This window comes from Pleurodeles waltl, chromosome 2_2 (genome assembly GCF_031143425.1).
Source record: "Pleurodeles waltl isolate 20211129_DDA chromosome 2_2, aPleWal1.hap1.20221129, whole genome shotgun sequence".
NCBI lineage: Eukaryota > Metazoa > Chordata > Amphibia > Caudata > Salamandridae > Pleurodeles > Pleurodeles waltl.
Window position 1 is genome coordinate 207,732,679 of NC_090439.1, and position 17,922 is coordinate 207,750,600.

The window sequence follows — 17,922 nt, forward strand, 5'->3', positions numbered from 1 at the left end:
TTTCATTAGTTTGATCCCACAATGATAAACATTTAGCACAAAACAAAATAGCTGCAGGTTTGATATGGGTATCAGCTGCCAGGGCAGCGCAAATGATCAAGTATTAAGTTTAAAGGAAGCAGAAACTGAATTGCTGTACCTTACACTCATTTAATCTGCACATGCATTCTGATCACTTTATCACTAACAATAAATAAAGTTCAAAAGTGAACTTGAATATGGAGTAATCAGGTGTGAGTTATAAAACCACACCGAGGCATAAAATCTCCCCAAAAAGCAGTAGTCAGACCTAAACGTTTTTTTCGCTTCCACCTCTTTCTTAACAGATGCATACCTAAGTCGTGAAACTGTTAGCAATAATCAAAGCACACATGGTTAGGTACGGAGGAGTTGGTTAACTTTAACATTTTGATGGAAGCTAAGGATTAAGCGTGACACAAAACAAGTGACTGACCAACCATATAAATAGGACTCTTGTAGGACCAATACTTTATTAAGCAGAATAAAATTACTGTGTGGTTAAAACTGAGTTTCAAGTAAACAGTATGTGGGGCTGAGCAGAGTTCTAGAGTAATATAGCTGTAGGAACCAGAAATATATATACAATAGCAATGAAAAAGAATAGTCATAAGTGGCAAGCAGAAACACAGATTGTGTTAGTATTATTATCATACAATCACCCTGTTGCTCCGAAAGCAAGGAAGATGTGTTGTAATGGCCAGAGCTGCCAACTTTGGAACTGGGGAACCAGATTCGAATCCCAGCATCAGCTAAACATCCTGTGAAACTGGGCGAATCACTTAAACTCCCAGAGTCTAAAAAAATAATAATAAAAAATGAATCTGACCTTGTGTAAAGTAACTGGTGCGCATGTAATGCCCTTGGGCTGAGTGTGTGCTGTATAAAACAGCAAAAAAGTCTCCCTATCAACTGGTGAATTTCCAAGTGATTTGAAAACATATACATTAAACCAATACTAAATACCTTATGCCAACTACACGGGCCAACTATCAGAGTCGCAAATATTGTTTCAGGGGGGAGGGGGTCCACGGCGTCCCAGCCAGTTTTTGGCAAGGGCAGCGGACGTACTAGTGCAGGCAGCCTAAGACTACGGCAGCCACAGAGTTACACGGCACTATGAGCCTGCACACCAAGCTGGACCTAAAACCAGGGGAGAGGGTAAGGGCTCCCCTTTGCCCACCCCCCCCTGCAGATGCCCAGGAGGCCAAATATTCCAAGAAGGGCTTGAGTGTATGTTCTCCCCCTTAGACATTTTTGAAAGATTTAGAGCATATGGGGCAATTTATCATAAATTTTACTATAGAAATTGACCGAAAAAAATAAAGGTTTAAATGACTGCTTTCTCATAGCATCAGTATTTGTACCTCTTTATAACATGCGCAAATGTTGCAAAATAGCCTTGTGAGTAATGCATTCACTCTAATCTAAGATTAATTAAATGTAGTGATTCTGGGATAATCAATGAATCACCCTATATCTTCTTTTAATTTTCTGCCCAAATTTTAAGCATTCACTTACAAACAAAAACACATTGCATCATAAAAACAAAAAAAGTTTGCAATTGATATGAAGGTTATGTGTATAAGAAACAATCTTCATAAAATCTGACCTGTGAAAACCTGTCATTGCTCTGTGCCACACAAAGTGGCCAAATATTCAGCGGCGGTTTGCAGAATTTGCCCTCTCCTCCTTAAGAGGCTGCTGTTTTTGTGTGTAATACAGATTTCAGGCAGATCTGGGGGGACTGACATTATATTGATATCATTTCAAACAGATTTCAGTGGTCTGTTATTGTTGTCCCCTTAGTATCCCACAAGAACTCTAAGGCTGTACTTCTGATGGACGTACAGTACATACACAACAAATGCAGATTGTGGTTGCACATGCACTGTTAATAATCACCTGTATCCGAGTTTACCTCTTTTGTGATACTAAAACGGTGAAGTTGCAACCTTACAGACACAAGTCACAAATGTCTCTGCAGATACACGAAATTCAATTCATATTGGTTCCGCTGCACATGGCATCATCTGCTTTTTATGAGGTCTGCTCCATTCTTATACTGCAGAATAAATAAACAAGTTACTTACCTTCAGTAACGCCTTATCTGGTAGGGGCACAGTCAAGCCGCAGATTCCTTATCTTAAATTCTCCCTAGGTGTCAGACTGGATCCGGAAACGTTTCCTCAGCAGTACCTCTGCACGTCGGTAGAGGGCGTTGATCGACTCCGTAGTGATGTCATCCCCAGACATGACGTCAGCTGAGTCCATATAGCCCCTCCTGTCGTAGTTTGGACTCTTGCTCTAGGCAAGACTGCTGGTTTAAGGATGACAGTACTTATGTTTGTAGGCGACTATGCCTACCCTACAACAAGCTGCAACTGTCGTCCCAACCCTGCCGGCTCACTAGCAGCACCTCACCAAAAACAGAAATAGTAAAAGGTGATTTGTGGCAGTCTTTACGCATGGACTCGAGAGTAGGACATCTCAGGGAGTGTTGTGGTTAAACAGAGATTACCCTTTCTCATGTACTGCTGCAGGGTTCCAGACTGTGTCAGGGTGTGGTCCCCTTCCAGGGCCTTCTAGAAGCTCTCCCTGCAGCATGCGTAAGTGTGGTTTGTGGGCTGGGCAAAGACTCTATATAAGGGAGCCAGGCCAGCTCCACGTGCTCACTATTCAGAGGTCCCGGTGCAGAGCAGCAGCAACTTCCTGAGCTCCTGTTCCGGTGGCCTACTTTGATCTTCCAGGCCTCTGCCCTTCATTTACATTGATGATCCTTAATTAGGGCGGTAAGACGGAGGTTGGGCTCGGCCCCTGATCCCATTATCGAGGACGCTCGACTTCTTGCACTTCTTGCATGATAAACAATTTTACTCTTGCACGAGTGAATGTGCGCTTGGGCGTTCCGTGGCATTTGCATGCTGACATTCGAATCGGCAAGACGCGCGATTCATGTTCTTTTGATTTAACCCTTGATATTCATTGTGCGCTACCATTCCTTGACAGTTACATGGTGGCATTCGAATCGGCAAGACGCGCGATTCATGTTCTTGTGATTTAACCCTTGATATTCATTGTGCGCTACCAATCCTGGGCAGTTACATGGTGGCATTCGAATCGGCAAACGCGCGATTCTTTACTCGTGCTTAATTCATGTTATTCATTGTGCGCTACCATTCCTGGGCAGTTACATGGTGGCATTCGAATCGGCAAGATGTGCAATTCTTTCCTCGTGCTTAATTCATGTTATTCATTGAGTGCTACCATTTCTTGGCAGTTACATGGTGGAATTCGAATCAGCAAGACGCGCGATTCTTTCCTCGTGCTTACTTTATGTTATTCATTACGCGCTACCATTCTAAGGCACTTACTTGGTAGTTTGAGTTGACAAGTCGCGTGATTTATTCCTCGAATCTACGTTGCGTTATTCATGGTGCACAATCCTTCTATGGTGTTTACTACCTATGTGAAAATATACAATGTGCGCAATTCATGTTCAGACAATCTGAGAGAACAAAAAAGACCTAATATGTGTTCCTAATATGTTTTCTCAAAAAAAAGATTCATATGATAGTTTAGAAATTATTCAGATTGTTTCCTGATTCTCATGCAAAGGAAAATATTTGAATTTGAAAGTTTTCATTTAACCTTTCTTGATTCCCTCACAGGTATCCAGTCATCTTGAAGACTAGTCATTTTAAGCCTATGCTTAGATTGTTCACGTTTTCAGAATGACAATGCTTAGAGTCATAGCCTAGTACTGATTTCATGAGATGTCATTTTGATGTTGTGTGTTTTAACTTTTGCTTCCTACAGGTCTCCTTCCCAGCTGTTCCCTTCCTAATCCTCTTTTCCCCACTCGGACTCTCTTAGACTCTGTGACAAATCTAATCAGAGTATTGGAGCTGTCTTGTGGTGGAATTGTTGGGAACGTGCACAGACCCCGAGGATCTGGTGACTCTGACAGTATCCTTTTGGGAGAAACTTGCCTTCAGCAGAAGCTTTCACGGCAGTCAGTATTTCATTATCCAATCTTGTGTGTGAACGAGTCACTGCAGCCACAGAAGTCGTAGCTACTGCAGATTTGGTTGCTTCATCAGCCAAAGTGTTCCCAATAAAATGTACTCCTACATGTTGCTGGCCCAAAGTATGTACTACATGGACACACTGTAGCTTATCCTTAAGATCAGCCACCCTCCCCCACAGTGTTTTGTGTTTTATGGTGTTCCCTTTGGAATCTCTAAACCCGTTCAGCTTCCAATGATTAAGATAATCATTGTATGAATGGACGCAGTAGTACAAGTCACAGACTATTAAAGTCAGGCATCCTGGCTCTGTGTGTTCTAGCGCTAATATTTGAGCTTTAAGTTCAGCCATTTGAGCTGTGCTGTCCCCTAGGGTCTGCGTGTAGGTGTTGTGAGGGTGGAAGACTCCATCACTCCGCTCACGGCTGCGCAAGCGGCTGAGTACTGATGTTTGGTACCTACAGCTGGTTGTGTTGAACCATCAGTGTAGATGACAGTGTGGTATCTATCAAGTGGCAAGATATTTAGAGGAGCGGGTTACTCCTGTTCATACTGGAGAAACTCTTGTGTCTGAAGTTCTAAATCAAAGATGTAATCCACATCAGTGGCGGTCAGAGAGTTTGCCCACTGAATCCAACGTGGATGTAATGCTTTAGAGTTGGGAACACTTGCTTTGGTGACAGCCTCTAAGGCCGGCACCAGGATAACAACAATAATCCATTTCCCTTGGGCAAGTGGCCTCTCCTTTATGACAGCCATTTGAACTGCAGTCAGAATCTTCTGTAGGTGCAAAACGTTGTTCTGCATTTGAGTATAAATGTGATTTATATGCTATGGGTACTGTGTCGCCTTCATTGAAGGGGACATAAATAAAACCAATGGCAGCAGCAATTATTCGGATGACCAAATTCGTTTTATTGTCATGTGTGTGCAAGTGTTTAGCTTCTAGCATGTCCTGTTGCAATTCCCTAAGGATGCGTGTGTGTTCAACTGTCCAGTGTCTGCTAGAAAGGTTTGTCAGTATCAAGTCATAAAGTGGCTTGATACGCTGTGCATAGTCTGGAATGTATGTTCTGCCAAAGTTAAAGAAACCTAGTAATGACTGTAGTTTCTTGAGAGTGTTAAGAGTGTGCAATTGTGCACATTTCTCCAGAAAGTGCGGGCCAGGCTCTTCCCTTCGTTCAATAGCTCATATCCCAGGAACAATACACTAAGAAAGGCAATCTTACTTTTCTTAAAGTTGAATTTGTAACCAAGGTCTGCAAATCCCAAAATTATCCGATCGACCCTTACAAGATGAATGTTGAGGTCGTCGTCCGTGAGATATATATGTCATCCACGTAGGATAACGCCTCGGGATCAATATCATGTAATATTGATGTTACACGGGCTGAGAATAGCCCTGGGCTGTTCTTATAGCCTTGGGGTAAACGACAAAAGCGTTTTTGTGAGCCAAATGAAAATGCACTCAGGTCCCGACTTTCATGGGCTAAGGTCTGGCAGAAAAACCCATTAGAATTATCTAACGTGGTTTTATATTTTTTACACACTATATTGTTTATTAGTGCCGTGCTATGTGAGTTTTGTATAGCATATGTACGTGTATGACTATTTAAATGTCTGTAATCTATGACTATTCTGTATGCATGGTCTAGCTTTGCAACGTGGAATAACAGGTTATTCATTGCAGATGTACAGGGCTCAGTTACTCCCTGGTACTCGAGCTGAGTGAGGATCTCCCTCACCGGAGTTTTTGCTTCATGTTTAACAGGATATTGTGGCTGAGGTTGGGGTGTAGACCTGAAAGAAATGACATGACAGGGAGAGTCCTTGTCCCAACCTACATGATTGCGGTATAACACAGGTGCCTGCGCTAAGGCCCATTCAACAGCATAGGCTTGTTTTTCTGCTTCTGGGACAAGATTAGAGAAAGAAGGCAAAATGACATCTTCCTCATGTGGGAGCTTATGGACGTGCTCAGGTGGCCAGTCTCTTTCGGCCAACAGGATATCACTATTAAGTTAATCCCAGAATATCACACCAATGGTGCGCTCTACATCTCCCTTTTTTGAATTTTTAAATCATAAACCCTGTCGGGTGGGAGAACGCGACAGTCCGCAGTCTCAACCACAATAAAATCGTTAAGTTGCTGTCGCATCCAGATGATCTTTCAGACTCTGGCGACATATCGTGACCTCTGCTGCGCTGTCTAACAGTGTCACTGCCCACGTCTTGTTCTTCAGCAATGTTCTCAAGTGTACTGGTATTTTTAACTGGCAGTGCTGCCACCTTCTTCTTTTTAAACTGTGGCTTCTGCTGAGGAGTCTTTTCTTCTTTTTTGACTGTAGACTGTGGTAAGTCTTTCTTTTGTTTCACGTATTCAGGACGTCGATCAGGACGGCCCCCTCTCTCGCTACGTCTATCAGGAGCGTCCTGAAAAGAACGAGAGGGACGTGAATCAGTATATCTATCAGGAGTTTTTGTATTTTCTCTATTTCTGAGATGGTTCTCCGGGTGTGGAGAATCAACTCTCTTATTTTGTCTATCCTTAAATTATTTTTGTTTTTCCCAGCGCATTTTAGAGCCCTCTTGTGCCTGCTTTGTACCTTTCCTTAAGGATGGTACTTTGTAATTCCAACTTCTTTGGTTTGGCTCCCAAACTATCCCGCTCTATACTAGTATAGGTGTCGGAAATTATTTTTGGTAGCTGTCTCTCCTGTTCCAAATGTGGAGTTTCTCGGAGATGCTGGCGTATAGCCAGTGCTACCGCTTCCCCTTTAATGTTACCGAGTATTATTGAGGAAACTGCGTCAAAATTACGCATTAATTTCATCCCCAAATCCAAGGCTGGTACAGCCCCGTGCTCATTCTGTATTTGTTTTAACACCTCCGGTAAAGTGGCAAGTGTCGGGGTACCATGTGTGGTAGTATATATAGCAGCGAAGACTATACCCCATGTGGCGCAGTCATCCACCAAGGGAACCATCCCGAAGGGCAAGCACATTGTGAGAAGTCTATGTTTTTCCTGTGGTCCCGTATGGGAAACACAGCTTCCAGCTGATTTGTTTTCTGGGCTATCCAGAACTGTATTTTCTCTCGTTCTGTGGGTATTTTACCCATGATAGTATGCACTGTTTGTGGATTAATCCCAGTAGCCAATTGGTATCCACCAGGTACTGGTGGAGCTGGACACGCTGGTGCTGTGTTCAAAGTTCGCATTACGAACTGGACAAGTCGTCTATAAAATGTTACTAATTCATTATATAAATTTCGCAGATCTGCTATGGCATATTTTTTATGCTTGGGTGAGGTGTGCATGTGGCAAACATAGGCCACGTTGGTCCATCATTACTTAAAGGACCTAGTCTCACTCTTTGTAATGCATGTGGTAGGGCGCCTTCAAACCAGTTCTGATGCTCTTGGTATGTGAGCGATATTTCATGATACTGGTATGCCTGGTACAGTTGAGGTATGTTTGCAATTTCGTATGTGTGAAATGTATGTGTTTCTTGGTTCACCTCAGTAAAGATGACCCAACAGTAAAATGCTTCTGTTTGGCAAGCTTCATTAGCTTCTATTTTAAGAGTAACATCCCTGCCCTCTTCTGTAAAGCCATGCGCTAGTAGGTGTTGTGTTAATGTTTGTATAGCATTCTCAGGAATTTCGATGGCGTTAGCCATATTTGTAACATTGGTCAGAGAAACGGAACACCAAATGGGGAGTATAGTCCTTTTATGCATTCGAGCTTGAACAACCTATAGTCTAATCAGGTGTTACCTTTTCAGCTGAGGAGGATCTTCCCAAAGACCACTGACGCCTCCGTTTAATGGTACTTAGGGTACCTGTTGTCTGTGAGTCCCTAAACACCATTGTTGGTGGCGCCATGTCGTAGTTTGGACTCTTGCTCTAGGCAAGAATACTGGTTTAAGGATGACAGTACTTATGTTTGTAGGCAACTATGCCTATCCTACAAGTCGCAATTGTCGTCCCAACCCTTTCGGCTCACTAGCAGCACCTCACCGAAAACCCAAATAGTAAAAGGTGATTTGTAGCAGCCTTTACACATGGACTCGAGAATATGACATCTCAGGGAGTGTCGTGGTTAAACAGAGATTACCCCTTTCTCACAGATATATCATGTCTTAACCAAACACAGGCAATCACGGAGATGCAGTAAAGTTTCAATAGTTTTTAATTAACACAACTGCAATCTGCGATAAGTTGCATGGGCTGCAATTATTAGGATAATGAACAGTGCAAGGAACAGAATTGTAAAGGCAAGAGTTATTTTACAAAGACCCCCACCATCTTGCAATAACATGAATAGACAAAGTGTGTAATATGTCATAATACCCTATCATGATAGGCCTAACCTCTTACCTAAAGGAGAGCTGGGTATGTTATTAAACCTAATCTGCCAATGCCATGTCCGTGAGAGGAGCCCCAAACCCTCATTACCTTGGAATGAGGTCTCTATCTCAGACTCCATAGGAACACGAAGACTGAGTCAGTGTCAAGACGACGTGCAACATCAATATCAGCGATGGTGGCGATGCCCTCTGGTCGGAATCCCTCTGATTATCTGTCTAAAGTGTGGTGTATTTATACAGATCTACTTGGACCCCTGAAGTAGGTGTGTTCCCAAACAATAGATAACAGGCATGCTTGGGGCGGCAATTCATATAAACAATTCCCTCGAAAGCATGAAGAGGTAAAGTCCCTAAATGTGAACACCTACAGTTTGTTTGTCTTTTTCACTTAATCTTGACGCCTTAACGTGGTGGCACTGATAATGCAAATCATAACAAGTGGCCTAACTATAAACAAGACAGCCATCTTAGAAGAATTAAATAATTAAATAGGCTAAGACAGAGCAAGCTAAGTAGGTTAAAGGTCACTAGGTGAGGGGGCAAGAGTCTGCAAGCCAAAGGCTAAGCTAACTCCTGTTATCCCATTAAAATAAACTAGGATTCACTATACTCCCTCTACGCGTTGACATCAGTTTCTTCTGTGACTAGAATCCACCCAACAAGGCAGAGCCACTTATAAACTGCCAGTGGTACAGTGTATATGCCAACTAGGCTAGAAAAAACGTGATGTTAAACTCACATTAACGAAAATACAACATGAAGTACCCTTGGCTAGACTGAAGAGAACACAGTTCACAAGAGGGGAGGATGGGTGGTTCGATAAGGAATCTGCAGCTAGTCTGTGTCTCTATCAGATAAGTCATTACAGAAGGTAAGTAACTTGTTCATGTGATAGAGACAACTAACCGCAGATTCCTTACCTTAGAATTAGATACTGAAGCAATATCAACCCAGGAGGAGGGTTGCGAACGAATCTCACCAGTCTACAATCAACAACCTGGAAAGGAAGAAGAAGTAGGCCAGGCATGAGACAAACAAGAAGATAATGTAAGTTACCCACAAGGATTAGATGACTGACATATCAACAGAGGCTATGATAAGTCATGACTGGAAAGGAATGTTCCTGAAAGGAACGCGGTAGTGAGCATGACAAGTGAGGCAGGCAGAGCTGCCAATAATTAACGGAATGAAAAAAGGGGCAAAAATGTCTAATGGACTGTGAGAGAGAGGCACATAACCCTCATCAAGGGACAACGTGTCGAGATTAGAGATGTGAGGAGTCGATTCAAAGCTTTGGGAGGTCATATTATAATAAAGGCTGATGACCACGCCTCTGAGGTAGAGAATCCACTCTACATGGCTAGAAAGCCACAGAACTGAAACGGTGTGCAGCACCACCATTACAAATGGAAAAGTGCACCATATAAGGTGCTATTCTGTGGGAACAATGAACCTGCAAAAAAGCAGGAGCACACACTGGAGGTAAACGGAAATCTAGAGGACCACATTAAATGTGAGAAACAACAGAACTGCAAAAGGTGTGCACGCATAGAAACACACCTCAGAAACCTAAAACACCATGCAAATGTGTAGGTGTCCGGATTGAGCTCAGAGGAGGAAGTAACATCAGTTCCCACTATGAGAATCTCGGAAGCTGTGCAAAGCCGAAACTGCGTGTACGCCAAAAAGAGACTTGCCATCATATGGCATGCCAAGCAATAACTCCCTCACAGGAGCCAAAAAACTGGAAGGTATTAGCCAAGCCCTTCGTTGTAGTGCAACCGATGCAGCCATCAGCCAACCAACGGAATGAGTGGTGTCCATACCTGAGCGAACCGTGAGTTTGGCTGCCTGCTGACCATCCCTTACTAAGAGCATAAGAGCAGGCTAAGCTTCCTCAGGTAGAGTAGGTAACATGCTCCACTGAAACCCTTAAAAAATGGGAAAAGCAAGCCAGCACACAGGAGGTATTAGTGGAATGTAAGGCAGAGCTAGAGAAGGCGAACATCCTCTGACCAGAAGCATCAAGCTGTCTGGCTTCCCGCTCTGATGGGGCAGGAAGGATCTGTGTCACATCATGTGCACCTAAAGCAGGTTGCACCACAAAACTTTAAGTTGTCATGTGGCAGCGAAGGTATAACGGATCTTCCGGTTCTGGCCGGTGTCTGTGGGAGATAGTACGCTCCACATGGGGACCAGAAACTGGTTGGTTCTAAAAACCCAAGAGGATGTCATAAAGAGCCTCACAATACGGAAGGATCTGTTCCATAGAAGACTGATCAGGATGTAAATCCAGTAACGGATCCGTTGACATTTGCACAAGACAAACATGCAAGTGCAACACTTCTGCCACCTGTTTTAACATATCTGCGAAATCAGAACTTGCCTCAGTCGCCAAACCAGGGGATGAGAGGGGGCTGGATGCCAGCGATAAATCAAGGCCACTTACATTGGCTAAGTCAAGTAACCAATCCGATTGTGAAAATGGAATGGGGCCAAAAAAAGGAGGCTGAGGATGTACACGAACCTCTGAAGGAGAAAGAAGAGGGTCAAGACCTGCAAGAACATCCAATTTTAATGGCGCCACTCCTGGCGTCAGTGTCAACGTCGAGAAGGTGAAGCCTCTTCAGAGAAAGAACAATAGGGACGTAGAGCGAAGTCGAGTGAGCCCAATTGCCATGAACAGCATAAGTATAACAGGATCAGGCGCAGTCGAAGGTGGTTGCAAAAAGCAGTGTATCAGCAACAATTCAATTCCGGAGTTGAAGTCGAAGGGCTGAATGGGCAACCGAGGACGAAGCAGCCGGTAAAGGTCCCGTCAGAGCACTTGCTACTTGCCAAAGGCGATCCAGAGGGAAGAAAAGACCCAAAAACAGCATGGAGGGATGAGTAGCAGTCCCACATTTGGGTCAGTCACCCCAGCGCCAGGATAGGTTGGAAGGGAAGGGGTGGACTCCAGCGCAGACTATCTCACACACTTTAGGAGAGGTGCGTGGGGGCGGTGACGTCAAAGGACGAGACTTCGGTGGGGATATTTACTTGAGGGTGCCGATGGAACCGGAGATATCGTGGGAGCCGTACGTAAACTATTTTGAGAGCGCTCTGTGGAACGCCCCCAAAAAAAGGGACTCCAATGCCTCCGTGCCGAAGGTTGTTCCGCCTGCACCACCAAGAGCTTAATTTGCCACTCCCACAAGGCTTTGGGTTTCAGTCGATGACAGGCATCGCAATCGTCTGCATAGAGGTGAGTGTCCAGACACCACATACATATTGTGTGTGGGTCAGTGACCGACATCTGTCAATTACAGGACCCACAGGGCTTAATGTCTGAAGGCATATGCACTGTTATTATTTACTTTAGAAAAATCCCTGCGAAAAAAAGGGTGAAAAGCCCAAAGGGCCAGAAGAACTGCTTCTCTGGATCCGCGTTACTGCGTGGAAAAGAAGAAACTGACATCAGGGCGTCGGGGACAGACTATATGGACCCACTGACATGTCCAGGGATGCCCTCTACCGATGCACAGAGGTACTGCTGAGGAAAATGTTCCAGATCCAGTCTGACACCTGGGGAGAATTCTAAGATAAGGAATCTGCTGCTAGTTGTCTCTATCAGATGTACCCTTCCAATCAACTCTAATGTTGGCTGGTACCTACCCAATATACAGTGATACAACTAGAATGCTCATCTTCATGATCCTCAAGTTCCATCGTACACTGCAGAATTAATGCGCACACATGGATATCACGGCAACCACCTCAGCAAGTATCTGGTAAGTACAGGAGATAGCATGGGGTGTTTCTCCCATTGGTGTAGTATGTGCAGTAGCACCGAGACCCAGGGACCTGAGGGGACTACTGAACTCCGATTATTGCTGCATTTCACATTTCACCTACTGGATGGGAATGTGCTAGCAGGGGTAAATAAGTCACAGTGAGGATAAGTCAAAGTACGGGGATGTTGCTGGGAAAGGGGTAATCTGGCCACATGGTGTAGCGCTACAATGGCCATCTGAGCTCAGGAAGCTGGAGCAGTACCAACGCCGAGGCTCGGCTGGTTAGAGAACAGTTGTAGGAAGTTGGCTCTGTATATATTATCTCAAAGTGAGAGATAGTGTGCACAGAGTCCAAGGGTTCCCCTTAGAGGTTGATAGTGGCAAAATTAGATAATACTAATGCTCTATTGTAGGAAAATGGCTCCCTGTTGCAGTTACCCCCCACTTTTTGCCTGATATTGATGCTGACTTGACTGAGAAGTGTCCTGGGACCCTGCTAACCAGGCCCCAGCACCAGTGTTCTTTAACTTAAAAATGTACCATTGTTCCACAATTGGCACATCCCAGGCACACAGTTAAGTCCCTTATAAAAGGTACCGGTGGTACCACCCCATGCCAAATAGCAAGTTAGGCCCCCTGACCCTGTTGGTCATGGTGGGGTTACTCCAGCTATGGGTAACCTCTTTGGGTAAGCTAGGGGTGACCCTGGCTAAATTCAGATTAGCAGAGGTGGATACGTCTAATCCCAAAATAGAGAGAATGAGTGAAGACATTAACAACACAGACAAGAGGCAATTCAGACTAGGTCCTATCGCTGTGGAAGTGGGTCAGTTACCTGGAGGGAATGACCTGAACAGGAGGATGTAAGGCAGAATAGGCCCTGCAACAAACCAGCCTATTTTCCCTACTCCTCCTCACCTGACAGACTAGAAAGACTCTCCCAGCTCAGGCTGAGTCTCCTCTCCTGGCCTGTGGGCTGGAGGGGGGGCGGTTGTGTAGGAAAATGGCTCTGCGTTGCAGTTACCCCCAACGTTTTGCTTGATATTGATGCTGACTTGACTGAGAAGTGTGCTGGGACCCTGCTAACCAGACCCCAGCACCAGTGTTCATTCACTTAAAAATTTACCATTGTTCCACAATTGGCACATCCCTGGCACACAGTCCCTTGTAAAAGGTACCAGTGGTACCAAGGGCCCTATGACCAAGGACGATGAAGGAAGGTCCCTAAGGGCTGCAGTATATGTTGTGCCACCCTGAGGGGACCCTCACCTAACACATGCACACTGCCACTGCAGATTGTGAGTGTTGGTGAGGAGAAAAAAGCAAAGTCGACATGGCATCCCCCTCAGGATGCCATGCACACAAAATACTGCCTGTGGCATAGGCAAGTCACCCCTCTAGCAGGCCTTACAGCCCTTAGGCAGGGTGCACTATACCACAGGTGAGGGCATAGCTGCATGAGCAATATGCCCCTACAGTGTCTAAATCTATTCTTAGACATTGTAAGTACAGTGTGGCCATATTAAGTATATGGTCTGGGAGTTTGTCAAAAACGAACTCCACAGCTCCATAATGGCAACACTGAATACTGGGAAGTTTGGTATCAAACTTCTCAGAATAATAAACCCACACTAATGCCAGTGTTGGATTTATTACAACATGCACACAGAGGGCATCTTAGAAGATGCCCCCTGTATTTTACCCAATCCTTCAGCACAAGACTGACTGGTCTGTGCCAGCCTGCCACTGAGACGAGTTTCTGCCCCCCTGGGGTGAGAGCCTTTGTGCTCTCTGAGGGCAGAAACAAAGCCTGCACTGGGTGGAGGTGCTTCTCACCTCCCCCTGCAGGAACTGTTGTTCTGTAGCCATCTTAAGAATAGCTCCATGCACGTTAGTTTAATACACTAGGGCGATGTGCACCTTGACCTAGATATATTTTATTCAGCTCGCACTGTTATTTTTACAATAACCAGTTTTACGGTCTTGTTTTAATTTCTTCTATTAAACTGTTTAGCTTAGTACAGCACAGTGTTCTAAAACAATGCATTCTTGATCACCCTGTGCTTCAGTCAAGGCTACAGTCTGGTACATTGCCGGTAAACGTGGTAGAAGTTTAGTCTCCAACGTTCGTAGAAAATACACATCCTTACGTAGGGACATTTTCTTAGAACATCTGTTGTGTTAGTTATAAAAACACTTTCTAGTCCTAGTACACGTCGAGAGGGAGATTTCAGCCAGGGAACCACAACTGTATGCTGAATGCTCCGTTGCAGATGCTGACGCAGATTACAGGCCTTTGCTCAGGTATGAGGGTTGATGTCCTCCTGGGGAACCTGAAAGGCAGGATTAGAGCTTAACATACTGTGCTCCCAATATGATTTAGATAGGGAATAGTCCATTGAACCTTGTGGCACTATGATAGCATTATTCCTATGCTTCACTCTCATCGTCACTATTTTAATATTGCTGTGTTGTGTAGTTCTGGTTATTGCAGCTCACTATTTGCTATACAAAATGCAGTTGTTTTATTAAACCAATCTTTAAAACTTATACTGCTTCTATTGTCATTTTATATATGAGACCGCACTGTGTGTGAGAGAACCGGTTGTGACCTGAGTGACCACGACTTCCCTGAGAAGTACCCATATTTCATGCGCTTGGCTGCCCAATCGTCTCTACCATTTGGGAGAGATGAGGCACTGCTAATAGCCGGAGCAAAGCCCGGACTTGGAGTGACAAGTGTCATCCACCGTGGGTCAGACTCAGTCTCCCACACTGTGGACGATCTTGCTACTCGAAATCCAGTAGTCTCATTAGAATAATGAGAGCCTACGAGACACTGTAACACCTGGCGGTGAGCCTCAAAGGATCATGCCTTTTGTTACAGAACCCCAGGGCATCCCAGCTAGTGGAGATTCCCGCCTCTCCAGCCACTGACCCCACTTTTGGCGGCAAGGCAGGAGAGGATAGAGAGAAAAACAAGGAGGAGTCACCCACCAGTCAGGACAGCCCCTAAGGTGTCCTGAGCTGAGGTGACCCCTGCCTTTAGAAATCCTCGATCTTGAGATTGGAGGACTCCCCCAATAGGATTAGGGATGTGCCCCCCTCCACTAAGGGAGGAAGCACAAAGAGGGTGTAGCCACCCTCCAGGACAGAAGCCATTGGCTACTGCCCCCAGACCTAAACACACCCCTAAATTTAGTATTTAGGGGCGAACCAGAACCCAGGAAATAAGATTCCTGCAACCTACACAAAGAAGGACTGCTGACTTGAAAGCCCTGCAGAGACAACGGAGATGACAACTGACTTGGCCCCAGCCTTACTGGCCTGTCTCCAGACTCAAAGAACCTGCACAGCGACACATCCAACAGGGACCAGCAACCTCTGAGGACTCAGAGGACTACCCTGAAACCGAAGGACCAAGAAACTCCCAAGAACAGCGGCACTGTTTACCAACAGAAACATTTTTGCAACAAAGAAACAACTATGAAAGAACTCTCCCTTCCTGCCGGACTCCTCACTGTGCACCCGACGCCCCCCGACACGAGCTCCAGAGAACAAACACTGCAGAGGACTCCCAGGCGACTTCGATGACGTGAGTAACCTGAGTCGACCCCCCTGCACCCCCACAGCAATGCCTGCAGAGAGGATCCAGAGGCTCACTGTAGGAGGCTGGCCTGGTTTGTAGTGGGTAGCTTGGGTAGTTACACCAGGTCCAGTTATCCATTGTTAGTGAATGCAGTAGTGTTCTAGCAGCTTAGGCTAATAGAGGTAGCTATAGTAGAGCAGCTTATGCTGAACTAGGAGACATGCAAAGCTCATGCAATACCACTTATAGTTACACAGTACTTATACACAAGGAAAGACAATACTCAGTGTTACCAAAAATAAAGGTACTTATTTGCGTGACACAGTACCAAAAATATCTTAGAGACAATACTCCTTCTGGAGGTAAGTATTATACACAATATATACACTAGACACCAAAATTAGACAAGTAAATAGTCACTGAACAATGCAAACTGTAGGAAATGCTATAGAATGTAATGGGAGAAAATAGGTCTAGGGGCAACACAAACCATATACAAAAAAAATGGAAGGTGAATCACGAATTCCTCCCTAGACAAGTGTAGTGTGTGCAGAATCGCTGGGAGAGTAAGAATACATTAAAGGAAAGTAAATTAGCCCACCCCAAAGCCCAGAAAAGCAGGAGTAAAGTACTGCAAGTTTCCTTAGGACACACTACAACTCGTTTTTGGGATTTTGCAGCAGCCAACCAAGTTTACAAAGAACAACTGCTGGATTATTGGACCTGAAGACCTGCAAAGGAAGATGACAAAGTCCAGAAGTCGAAAGAAGTTCCAGGAAGGACAGAAGCCCCTGCCAACCCTGAAGAGGATGCAAAAGAAGAGTCCCTGGTTAGTTGAAGACTGCAGAAATGCACTCTAGGAAGATGCCAGCGGGGTTCCTGCGTGAAGCAAAAGATGTCCCACGGCGTTAAGATCGTTGTAGATGAGATTTCGGGTTGGAAGGCACCAACAAGCCTTGGCTATGCCAAAAGTGTGTTTTTCATCAAAATGGCGCTGGATGGACCCAGGAGGGACCTCGGTGCCTTAACTATGTGTGAGGAGGAAGAGGGGCTCTCAGCACTTTAGAGAGCCCTCAGGATGCCAGCCAGCACCCCCAGGATCCGGGTTCAAAAGAGGTTCAAAAAGCGTTTGATGCAGCACAACAAAAGAAGGTCCCACGCCGCCAGAGAACAACTCAGCGAGTTGAGTTCCGCAGTTTGGAGTGCTGGGGACCTGGGCCAGCCTGTGCACGAAGGAATTTTGCAAAGAGTGCACAGAGGCCTCAGGAGGCGAAGAAGACACAAAACACAGGGGTACCGTCGTTCTCGGGGAAGGCAAGGCCTTACCTCCTCCAAATTGCGTCAGCAGGACCTCAGGACAGTCTATGTCGATGATGTCCACCCTCTGTGTCCTTAAGAGCAGGCTCGTCGCCATGAGAGGAGTCCCAGGGTACCGGTCATCGCCTTGGAAGGTGCCTGCTTTGAGCAGGGGAGTGACTCCGTCACTCCACAGGAGATTTCTTCGGTCCTTCTGGTGCATGATGAAGACAGGGAGTCCACAGAGCATGCACACCGTGGAAACTGTTGCAGTTGCTCAATTGGAGCTGAGGTTGTGGTTGATCCGAGGTCAGAAGAGTCTGAAGTTGTTGCAGAGGTTCCTGAAGGAAACTTGCAAGCAGAATCTGAAGAGAACCCACAGGAGAGACCATAAATAGCCCTGAGAGGGGGATTGGATACCTTATCAGGTATGGACCTATCAGGATGGGTCTCTGACGTCACCTGCTGGCACTGGCCACTCAGAGCCCTCCAGAGTGCCCCCACACCTTGCAAAGCAAGATGGCTGAAGTCTAGGACACAATGAAGGAGCTCTGGGCACCACCCCTGGGGTGGTGATGGACAGGGGAGTGGTCACTCCCCTTTCCTTTGTCCAGTTTCCCGCCAGCACAGGGGAGAAGGGGTCCCTGAACCGGTGTAGACTGGTTTATTGCAAGGAGGGCACTATCTGGGCCCTTTAAAGCATTTCCAGAGGCTGGGGGAGGCTACCCCTCCCCAGCCTGTAACACCTATTTCCAAAGGCAGAGGGTGTAACACACTGCTCTTAGAGTAAATGCTTTTTTCTGCCTTCCTGGGACTGGGCTGCCCAGACCCCAGTGGGGCAGAACCCT

The 17,922-nt window shown here is 45.5% G+C and overlaps 1 protein-coding gene across 7 annotated transcripts in view; it reads right to left on the reverse strand.

Moving 5' to 3' along the window:
• Positions 1-17,922, reverse strand: part of TRIO (trio Rho guanine nucleotide exchange factor) — a 3,522,386-nt gene that overhangs the window by 1,875,955 nt on the left and 1,628,509 nt on the right. The gene's annotated exons all lie outside the window — the stretch shown is intronic.